The sequence below is a fragment of the Carlito syrichta genome, unplaced genomic scaffold, assembly GCF_000164805.1.
Source record: "Carlito syrichta isolate Samal-C Ts95f unplaced genomic scaffold, Tarsius_syrichta-2.0.1 Scaffold314864, whole genome shotgun sequence".
NCBI classification, from domain to species: domain Eukaryota; kingdom Metazoa; phylum Chordata; class Mammalia; order Primates; family Tarsiidae; genus Carlito; species Carlito syrichta.
In genome coordinates, this window is record NW_007258960.1 from 130,521 (window position 1) to 141,555 (window position 11,035).

Consider the following 11,035-nt stretch of genomic DNA (forward strand, 5'->3'; position numbering starts at 1 on the left):
CCCACCCCCCGCCATCGCACAGACCCGACCCAGCCCTACCTATGGCAAATAGTGGGGCTTCCTGAGTACCTTGTAAAAGCAGAGCCGCAAGAGCCTTTCGTGTGCCCTGAAAGGACACGGTCTGGTAACGGTTTGCTGAACTCTAAAGGTTTGCATGCCACGCTTGTTTGGGTGACCCTGTTTGGCTTGTCAAGGAGAGATCTCGGTGCAGGTTCTGGACTGGAAACCGGCCTTGCCCTCAACATCCTGCAGTCCTTTTCGGCCCGGTGGTATGCGGAAAGTCAGGGGAGGCAGGTGCGTGGGGCAGGCCTGAAGTCGAGATTGCAGGTGGGACGGCAGAAACTCCATCCGAGTCCTCCTGTCCACGCATACCGGTGCCCTGCACGTAGGGCGTGCAGTAAGGACATTCCTCCCGGAGTCCCTCCCAGTTCCTTGTCCTGCCAGTCTCTTCTGTGAATTGATGCTTCTGTCACAGTGCAAACTGCACTGTGTCTTGATTGATTTTCTTTTTAAACCACCTCTCCCACTTGATTGAAAAATAAACCTGGCTGGGTGTGGTGGCTCACGACTATAATCCCAGAACTTTGGGAGGCCGAGGCTAGAGGATTGCCTGACTCAGGGGTTCGAGAGCAGCCTGAGCAACATGGCCACACCTCATCTCTACAATTAAAAAAAAAAAAAAATTAACCAGGCGTGGTGGCAGGTACCTGTGGTTCCAGCTACTTGGAAGGCTGAGGCAGAGTCTCACTCTGTACCCCAGGCTGGAGTATAGTGGCATGCTCACAGCCACCGCAGCCTCAACCTGTTGGGCTCAGACGATCCTTCTGCCTCAACCTTCCAAGTAACTGGAACTACAGGTACACACCACCACGCCCGGCTAATTTTTTAAAATTTATTGCAGAGATGAGGTCTCGCCATGTTGCTCAGGCTAGTTTTGAGCCCTTGTGCTCGGGCAATCCTCTCACTTCCCAAAGCGGTGAGATTACAAGCTTAAGCCACCGCTCAATTAATTTCCCTTTGTCACTTTTTTTTTTTTTAGCCAAATGGGTACAAAATAAAGTTAGGGGCAACTACATGATCATGGAGAAGAGAGGAAGTTGGACTCTAGACTAATCATCAAGACAGTGTTGGAAGGACTACTGGAGACCATTAAGACACTCTACACTCAAAACCATCACCTATTTCTAGAGATCATATTAAATCTGTGCTCCATTCTTCAGGGGCACGCAAACGTTCAACACATGGCAAGTTCTGTTATGCTTTTCGTTTTGTTTTGACAGTTCTTCCAGAAAGTTTTTCCTCAAATTGAGCCCAAATCTGTCTAACATCGACTCAAATGCCATAATCTGCACTCTGAGACACAGAAACTGAGTCCTCTTGCGCTGAGCATTAGCAGGCAGGAAGTGTGTTTGTGTGAGCTTGACAGCCTCATGGCTTGTGTGAACGTGAACAAGGGTCAGTCAAGGTGGTTTGCTTGGTGGGGTGCAGACACTGTTACTCTACTGTTCTGCCCCTGATCCCAACTTGTCCTGATGTGTCATGTTGGAATCACCAGTAGTTAAACTTAAAAACAAACTTCCTAGCCTCTTCCTTTTCATACTCCCTGCTATGCAAATCAGTCACCTTTGAGTAATGACTACAAAGCATCTTCTATTCCTTTTTATGATCTGCTTTTTTTTTTTTTTTTTTGGAGTTGGAGTCTCACTCTGTCGCCCAGGCTGGAGTGCAATGGCATGTTCATGGCCACAACAGCCTCGACTTTCTGGGCTCAGGTGATCCTTCCGCCTCAGTCTTCCAAGTAGTTGGAACTACAGGCACATGCCACCATGTCCGGCTAATTTTTTGATTTATTGTAGAGATGAGGTCTCGCCAAGTTGCTTGGACTGGTCTTGAACCCGTGGCCTCAGGCAATCCTCTCACCTCGGCCTCCCAAAGTATGGGATTATAGGTGTGAGCCATTGCTCCCCACCATGATTTGCCTTCTTAAAGTGCTTTTATCATCTGGTTTCTTGTCCTCCAGCATATTCCCACTATTATTTCTATACAGTATTCCTGTCTGAATCATCTGCCTATTTCCGATCCAATTTACTGTTTGAAAACCACAAGCTGGGCTCAGTGGCTCACTCCTGTAATCCCAGCACTTTGGGAGGCCGAGGTGAGAAGATTGCCTGAACCCAGGGGTTTGTGACCAGCCTGGGCAACTTGGCGAAACCTCATCTCTACAGTAAATCAAAAAATTAGCCAGGCATGGTGGTGCGTGCCTGTAGTTTCAGCTACTTGGAAAACTGAGGTGGAAGGATCGCCTGAGCCCAGCAGGTGGAAGCTGCGGTGGCCGTGACTGTGCCACTGCACTCCAGCCTGGGCAACAGAGTGAGACTCTGACTCAAAAAAGAAAAAAAGAAAGAAAAAAAAGAAAACCACAAAAACTCATTAACCACAGTATTCTCTATGGAGTTTGCTAAAATTAAAAATTGCTGGCTGGGCACAGTGGCTCATGTCTGTAATCCCAGCACTTTGGGAGGTTAAGGCGAGAGGATTGCCTAAGCCCAGGGGTTCAAGACTAGCCTGTGCAACATGGCTAGACCTTGTCTATACAATAAATTAAAATTAAAGGAGTGATAGTGTATGCCTGTAGTTCCAACTACTTGGAAGGCTGAGGTGGAAGGATTGCCTGAGCCCAGCAGGTCGAGTCTACAGTGGCCTTGAACGTGCCACTGCACTCCAGCCTGAGAGACAGAGTGAGATTCCAACTCAAAGAAAAAAAAAAAAAGAAAACACAAATTTTGTACTTTTATTTCCTGGCCTTGCTGGATAGTCTCTTTGTTTGCTGTGTCTTGCTGATGGTAAGTACTCACTGAATTGGTTGATTATTTCCTTGTTTTTACTAGACAAAACCCTGACTTACTTTGACACACAAAAAAGCGTGGTACCGTGACCTTTAAGACTCAAGCAGTTCCTAATTTTTCAACTAGTTGGGTATAAATGTCACTGTTTGGATCCAAAGTTACCTTGATTTAAACAAAGAACTATGAAAACTGATTTGGTGTTTTAAACCAATCCACAAAGTTTATTTAACATATAATGTAGCTCTACTTATTGTATTTTTTTTAAATCCATAAACCCAGATCACCTTTGCAAAATAGCTTCCAGAAGAAACAAACTCTGAATTTCAACTTGGAAAAACCCCCTCCTCTCTCTCTGTTGCATCACCACAGCCCACGAAACCAGAATCTCTGAAAGTGACCATGGTAGCAATATTTCTAAAGCTTCTAATGTGTAACCAGGCTGAGAACCACCACTCTGACCAGTCAAGCTTCATATATATTATAAGCAGTTAATTTAGCATAACAAATGGTACGTATTACGGCAAATGGTACGTATTACGGAGAGAAAGAATATTAACCTCTTTGTTGAAAACTTTGAAAAGAGAAATAGTCTATTGCCATAGAGACTGTAACACACAATTTCAACTTAAAAGGGTTTGGAAATACCACAAACAATTCATAAATTAAGGCCTGGATGGCAGCCCTATTAGTTCCTTTGCCAGCTAACACAGACTAAGGTCGTCATGCCTGTGGATTTGATTAATTTTTATTTTACTTTTATCCTTTGTCCTATGAGGTTGGACACCCTAAACTCTTTTGCTTTTTCTTTCCTAGAATGTACTGTATAGTTGCTGTGGAAAGCTGTATTTTAGAGCCCATGAGTGCCTGACAAAAGAATGAAAAATGTTAACTTTCTTTAATACCTAAAGAATGTTATGTAATAAATCAAGCATTTATTTTAGAATGTTTTATATTCTTAAGCTTTTCAAACCAATTTTGTCAGGAGAATCCTAAAATTATTGTAGAATACCACATAATCTAACAAAAGAATGTCTAGAAAATGAAAATGGACCAAATAAGGATTTTTAAAAAGAAGTATGGTTGAGTGACTTGTTTTGCTTAAAGATTACAGAGTCCCAGATAACCTCTGCAGTTAATCTGCAAGCTGATTTACAGAGAGTACCTTTCAACTGATAAATGCTTCCTTGTTTTTGTCAGGATGCTTGTTTTTTTTCACTGAAATTTTTATTCCACTATCCATAATAGACCATTCTTAATTTAAGTATAAAACCGAATACATGGAGAAAGTTGCTTCCTGTAAATTATTTGAAGGAGCATCTTAACTAGCAATAATTTGGTCTTTACAAAAAGTTGTTGATTTTTTTTCATTTGAAAACTACCTATACGTTAATAAATTTGACCTGAAGACATATAATACCCTGAGATATATTCTGAGCCTTTCCATTTTTGAGGCCTAAATCATTGGGATTAGAATTGGAAGTTATTTAATTGGCATTATTATGGTTATTCGGGAAAAATAGAGGATCCCCCACCCAGGGGTTGTTCAATAGGAGTAAAAACCAGTTTAGCTGACTCAACTGGAGATTTGCAGACGTTCTTGACCTGAGATTCGATTCACCTGCCAAACAACACAGGTGTGCCTTTCAACAGCTCAAGGATTTTCTAAGCATCAAATTTGGTTTCAGTATACATTAGCTCCTTCCTAGATTCCAGTGAGGTGGCGTACTGCTAATCAACTGGGAAGAAACTGAAGAACTGATAAATGTGGTATTAACAAAGAAAACAACTGCCCAGGAGCCAAATATTGTTACACCACGTTAAAGAAGACATTAATGCCGATACTGAGATATTAAAATAGCATATCTGTGTTCTTTTTTCTTCCCATTTTCCCTAACGCTCTTAATTTATCTTAATGCTTTACTCAAATCCTATGGTATTTGTAATTTACTTAGCATGAAAGCCAGTGATGGGTATAGTTACGGAATGAACACTTATTCTCATCATTGCATCACTGTTCTTACATAAATGTATATATGTGATTTTTTCTGCAAGTTGTAAATAATAGTTGTCTTATTTTGGCACTTGGCAGCTCTGAGGCTGTACTGCATCAAAATGTTTTCATGGGCCGACTACAAGTTGGGGTCATATACCTTGTGAATTTGTTTTTCATGTATTTATTTGCGACACCCTCATTCCCAATGTTGAGGTACTTTAGGATCATCTAAGTTTTTCTTGAGCCTTTGGAGGGATAATATTTGGGCCCCAACAGCCCATAGCTGTCTTTCCAGCCTGGAATGACTCTCACTGTGGAATGCTGGAAACTTCCAGTGCATTTTGTTGATCCATAAGCATTTGAGTATCAATTCAACCTATCCACCCAGGTTGGGATGGTAAGCAAATCTGTGTGTTTGGTTGAGGCAAGTCATCTTATTTCTCTGAATTACAGCTTCCTCATTTATAAAATGAAGGAATTATTTTGGATAGCCTCCAAGACCGCTTGCAACTCTAAAAGTCTCTTGAGTCTATGATTTCCTGAAGAACCCAATCATTCGCAGACAACATGAACAAGGAGAGGAGAGAAGCAACAGCTTTCCTTTGTTTTCTTCACTGCTTTATTCCCAGCCATTTTCTGCCTCTTTTCTTTGCTAGATTTAAAGGGGATGTATGTATAAAATTGTGTGTGGGAGGCAGTGTGTGGAGAAAATCTTTTAAAAATATCTACATGTAGTCTTATTGCCACTTTTCTTTTTGTTTACTAGAAACATTTGGTAGGCTGGGCGCGGCGACTCACGCCTGTAATCCTAGCACATTGGGAGGCCAGAGTGAGAGGATTGCCTGAGCCCACAAGTTCGAGACCAGCCTGGGCAACTTGGCGAGCCCTCATCTCTACAATAAATCAAAAAAATTAGCTGGGTGTGGTGGCACGTGCCTGTAGTTACAGCTACTTGGAAGGCTGAGGTGGAAGGATGGCCTGAGCCCAACAGGTCGAGGCTGCGGTGGCTGTGAGCATGGCACTGCACTCCAGCCTGGGCGACAGAGTGAGACTCTGACTCAAAAAGAAAAAAGGAAAAAGAAAGAAAGAAAAATGTGGTAAAGCACAGTAGTAGTTCAGTTCACTTATGAACCAAGGTGATGGACAGAGAGCAGATGATGGAACCAGCAAGATGCAAGATAAAATCTAGCTCTGAATGACCTTGGACAGGTCACTTAATCTCATGCAGCATTATTTTTTCAACTATAAAATGAGAATAAATACCGTAACAATTTGTTTGTTTGTTTCTTTTTTTTTTTTTTTTTTGAGTTGGAGTCTCACTCTTTCACCCAGACTGGAGTGCAGTGGCCGCTCCCGGCCACCACAGCCTCGACCTGCTGGGCTCCGGCGATCCTTCCACCTCCGCCTTCCAAGTAGCTGGAACTACAGGAGCGCACTACCACACCAGGCTAATTTTCTTGATTTATCATAGAGATGAGGTCTTGCCAAGTTACCCAGGCGGGTCTCGAACCCCCAGGCTCAGGCAATCCACTCACCTCCCAAAGCCTGGGATTACAGGCTGAGCCACAGAGCCCAGCTGTAACAGTTTCTTTCAAAGGTATTGCAAGGATTAGAGACAATGTATATACAGGACTGAAACACGGTAGAGGCTCAATAAATGATGGATATTATTCAGTTCATTCATGATGTTCATTTTCTTGTATCTCTTCAAAGTTATACACTTTCCATAAAAGTGGTATTAATCAGTTAGACTGACATGCAGTAAGTGAATAAGAATAAACTATGTTGCAAAAAGCCTGACATGCCCATCGAAGGCCAATACAGAAGAAAGAGGTTGATATGAGAGGGAGAGTCCAGGGAGGGAAACCAGGAAGTCAGAGCCAAGGTTAGTTCAGAGAGGAACAAAGAAGGGGTCCAAAGGGAAGTGAGAAATAAAACTGGAGGGCTCTTAAATTTAAAAAGAGTGAGAAGCTAGGCTTGGCGGCATGCATCTGTAATCCCAGCTCCTCTGGAGGTCGAAGTGGGAGGATCGCTTGAACCAGGAGTTCCAGACCAGCCTGGGCAACATAGTGAGAGCAATAACCTTTTCCTCTCTTAAAAAAAAAAATAGCTGGGCTCGGTGGCTCAGCCTGAGAGCAGCCTCAAAAAATAAAAATAAGTAAAAGGAATGAACAATGACAAGAGAGCCAGGGGAACAGAAATGCAAGGAGAAAGGCAAGGGGCAAAAAATAAAGAGAAGAGAGAGAGAAGTGGAAATCAGTGGTGGAGAGAGACTAAACAGGGGAAGCGATGAGACGATGCTGAGACAAGAAGCTGGGCGGAAGACGCTGGAGAATTATTTCCACAGCCCTCAGTTTTCTAAATTACTAGGTGGAGGGAGTAGGAAACAATGCAGTCTAGTACCTGTTACCAAAGGAGGAGACCTGCACCTCTCTCCCGTCCTCAGAATAGAGCTGGTGCAAAGTTTATGCCAAACTACTTAGGAGTCCCAAGTTTACCACATAACTTATTTCAATTTTTGAAAGTTTAAAATTGGAAAGAAAATTATTGTAAGTTTAAAATTGATTCCATCAGGGTTAAAAATGCATGTTCCTGGTCAGGTGCAGTGACTCACGCCTGTAATCCCAGCACTTTGGGAAGCAGAGGCGAGAGGATTGCCTCAGTCCAAGGGTTTGAGACCAGCCTGGGCAACTTGGTGAGATCTCATCTCTACGATAAATAAAAAATATAGCCAGGCAAGGTGGTGCACACCTGTGGTTCCAGCTACTTGGAAGGCTGAGGTGGGAGGATCACCTGAGCCCAGCAGATCAAGGATGCATTGGTCATGAGTGTGACACTACACTCCAGCCTGGGCAACAGAGTAAAACTCCTACTAAAAAAAAAAAAAAATTCTATCAGAGTTAAAAATGCATGTTCTTGGCCAGGTGCAGTGGCTCATGCCTGTAATTCCAACACTTTGGGAGGCCGAGGTGGGAGGATAGCTTGAGTCCAGGAGTTGGTGACCAGTCTAGGCAACATAGTGAGACTTTACCTCTACAAAAAATAAAAAAACTGACTGGACATGGTGGTGCATGTCTCTAGTTTCAGCTACCTGGGAGGCTGAAGTGGAAGAATCCCTTGAAACCAGGGGGTCAAGACTGCAGTGAGCCATGACTGTACCACTGCACTTCAATCTAAAAAAAAAAAAAAGCATGTTCTTACAAAAACATACCCATAATCACTGATATTGGTACCTTTTAGATACCAGCCACCATTCTAAGCACAGATGCGGCTTGCATTCCACTAGGGGAGACAGAAACAGGTAAGTCAGATATTTAATATATTAGATGATGCCTGTTAAGAAGAAAAGCCAGGCACGGTGGCTCACGTCTGTAATTCCAGCACTTGGGAGGCCGAGGCGAGAGGATTGCCTGAGCCTGCAGGTTCGAGACCAGCCTGGGCAACTTGGCGAGACCTCATCTCTACAATAAATAATTTTTTAAAAAATTAGCTGGGTATGGTGGCACATGCCTATAATTCCAGATCCTTGGAAGGTTGAGACGGGAGGATCGCCCGATCCCAGCAGGTTGAGACTGCAGTGGCCGTGAGCGTGCCACTGCACTCCAGCCTGGGTAATGGAATGAGACTCCAAAACACACACACACAAAAGAGATGAAAAAAAGCTGGTGGAGGAAGGGGATTTGGAGTGTGTGTGGGGTGGGAGAGGTTTAAATTTTCCTTGGGGTCAAGCGTGTTGGCTCAGTCTATAATCCCAGCACTTTGGGATGATGAGGCGAGAGGATTGCCTGAGCCGGGGGTTCAAGACCAGCCTGAGCAACTTGGTGAGACTCGTCTCTACAATAAATCACAGAAAAACTACCCAGGCATGGTGGCGTGTGTCTGTAGTTCCGGCTACTTGGAAGGCTGAGGCGGAGGAATTGTCTGAGCTGAGCAGGTCGAGGCTGTGGTGGCCATGAGTGTGCCACTGCACTCCAGTCTGGGAGACAACAGTGAAAATCCAAATAAAAAAAATTTTTTTTTCCTTGGGTGATCAGGGAAGTGCTTGGGGCAAAGATCTGAAGGAATTGAGGGCATTTTGCCATGTGGATAGCTTCAAGAGGAACATTCACGAAGAAAGGACACATGGAACTTCTCTGAGCATCACTGGCGAGGCCACCATGCCTGGAGCAGAGGGAATGAAGGAGAGTAGTGAGAATGAGGATGGAAAGGTAATAGGGATCTGTCTGTGTGTGCATCCATGTGTCTGTGTGTGTGCAGATGTCTGCCTATGTTTTTGCATAACTATGAATATGTGTTTGCTTGTGTGTATTTCCATGTGTCTCTGTGTGTGTCTGTGTGTATGTGTATGTCTGTATGTCTTGTGTGTGTATCTGTCCGACTAATTTGTTTTTCTTTTTGGAGATAGCATCTCACAATATTGCCCAGGACAACCTCGAACTCCTGGCCTCAAGCAATTTCTTCCACCCTCCACCACAGCCTCTCAAAGTGCTGGGATTACAGGCATGAGCCACCATGTCCAGCCGACACACATGTTTTATAGTTCTAGAGTTAGAAATGACTTTTAAAAAGAAATATTTCACCAGGCACGGTGGCTCACACCCGTAATCCCAATACTTTGGGAGGCAGAGGCGAGAGAATTACCTGAGCTCAGGGGTTCGAGATCAGCCTGAACAACATGGTAAGACCTTGTCTGTACAATAAATCCAAAAATCAGCCAGGCATGGTGGCACATGCCTGTGGTTCCAGCTACTTGGAAAGCTGAGGTGGAAGGATCACCTTAGCCCAGCAGGTCGAGGCTATGGTGGCCATGAGAGTGCCTCTGCACTCCAGCCTGGGCGAATGAGTAAGACTCCAACTCAAAAAAGAAAAGAAAATTATTTAATTCAATATTTTCAAATGAGGAAACTGGAATTCAACAGTGACTTCTTAAGGATATTAAGTCATAAAGTATATATTAGAGTACTGTATCAATTGGAATAACAATCTGTATATGTTATTTTTCAAAATATATAAATTTGAAAAATTATCTGAATTTAGTGCTGAAGAAAAATTTGAATTATAAGCAAAGTTTGAGTAAGTTAAAAGTTGAAACTATCGTATTTCATGCAAGTTATCCTCAAAGATACATTTTAGGCCAATAAAATATTTGCAAGTCTATTTCTAGGAGATTTTGTGGCTCAAGTTAATTTAATGCAGAATCATCTCTACACATGCCTTTGAACAGTCACATAAAAAAAGGAAATCACAATAGAATTGTATGCTGATAATACAGTAGACAGATAATAGACACACCTCTGTTTGTGGTTCAAAGCAATTGCTGTTTCTATGTTTGCCTTAGAGTTTGTGAAGAATTAATAAAAAGATCTAAAGAACAAAGTTGATGTCATGTTTTGCCTGTATTATTTTTGCTGCCACACCTCTAGGATTTCTGGCATAAATCTTTCTGACAAACAAAAACGCCCCAAGTCAGCTACTTCCCCTATACAATTCATCCTATATGTAATTCTATAAAGCTAAGCAATGCTTTTTTTAAAAATCAAAACACCATATGAAAGATTACATTGTAATTTTTTTTGCCATAGTACATAAAGCAGCCGATGAAATTTGGTTAAGTAACCTGAATGATATTCTGTTTATCTCTGAGTTTCTATAGTTCATGTACTTTAGAGGAGAAAAGTAAATAATAACATTCTGTTATTTCATGTTAATTTTCAGATGTGACAGAGAGGATCAAGTAAATTAAGCATAGATATTGTAGAACTTGGTATATTATAGGCATTTGATAAGTAGTCATTGAATTTATTTATTTTTATTTTTTATTTTTGAGTTGGAGTTTCACTCTGTTGCACCTGCTGGGCCCAGGTGATCCCTCTGCCTCAGCTTTTCACGTAGTTGGAACTACAGGAGCTTGTCACCACGCCCAGATAATTTTTTTGATTTATTGTAGAGATGGGGTCTTGCCATGTTGCCCGGGCTGGTCTCGAACCCGTGGGCTAAGGCAATCCTCTCCCCTCAGCCTCCCAAAGTGCTGGGGTTACAGGTGTGAGCCACTATACCTGGCTTGAATTTTTTTTTTTGAGCTGGATCTCACTCGGTCATCCAGACTGGAGTGCAGTGGCCGCTCCCGGCCACCGCAGCCTCGACCTGCTGGGCTCCGGCGATCCTTCCGCCTCAGCCTTCCAAGTAGCCAGAATTA

The 11,035-nt window shown here is 42.8% G+C and overlaps 1 protein-coding gene across 2 annotated transcripts in view; it reads right to left on the bottom strand.

Annotated features, from left to right (window-relative positions):
* CLDN10 (claudin 10) overlaps positions 1-11,035 on the bottom strand; it is a 161,130-nt gene that overhangs the window by 32,214 nt on the left and 117,881 nt on the right. The gene's annotated exons all lie outside the window — the stretch shown is intronic.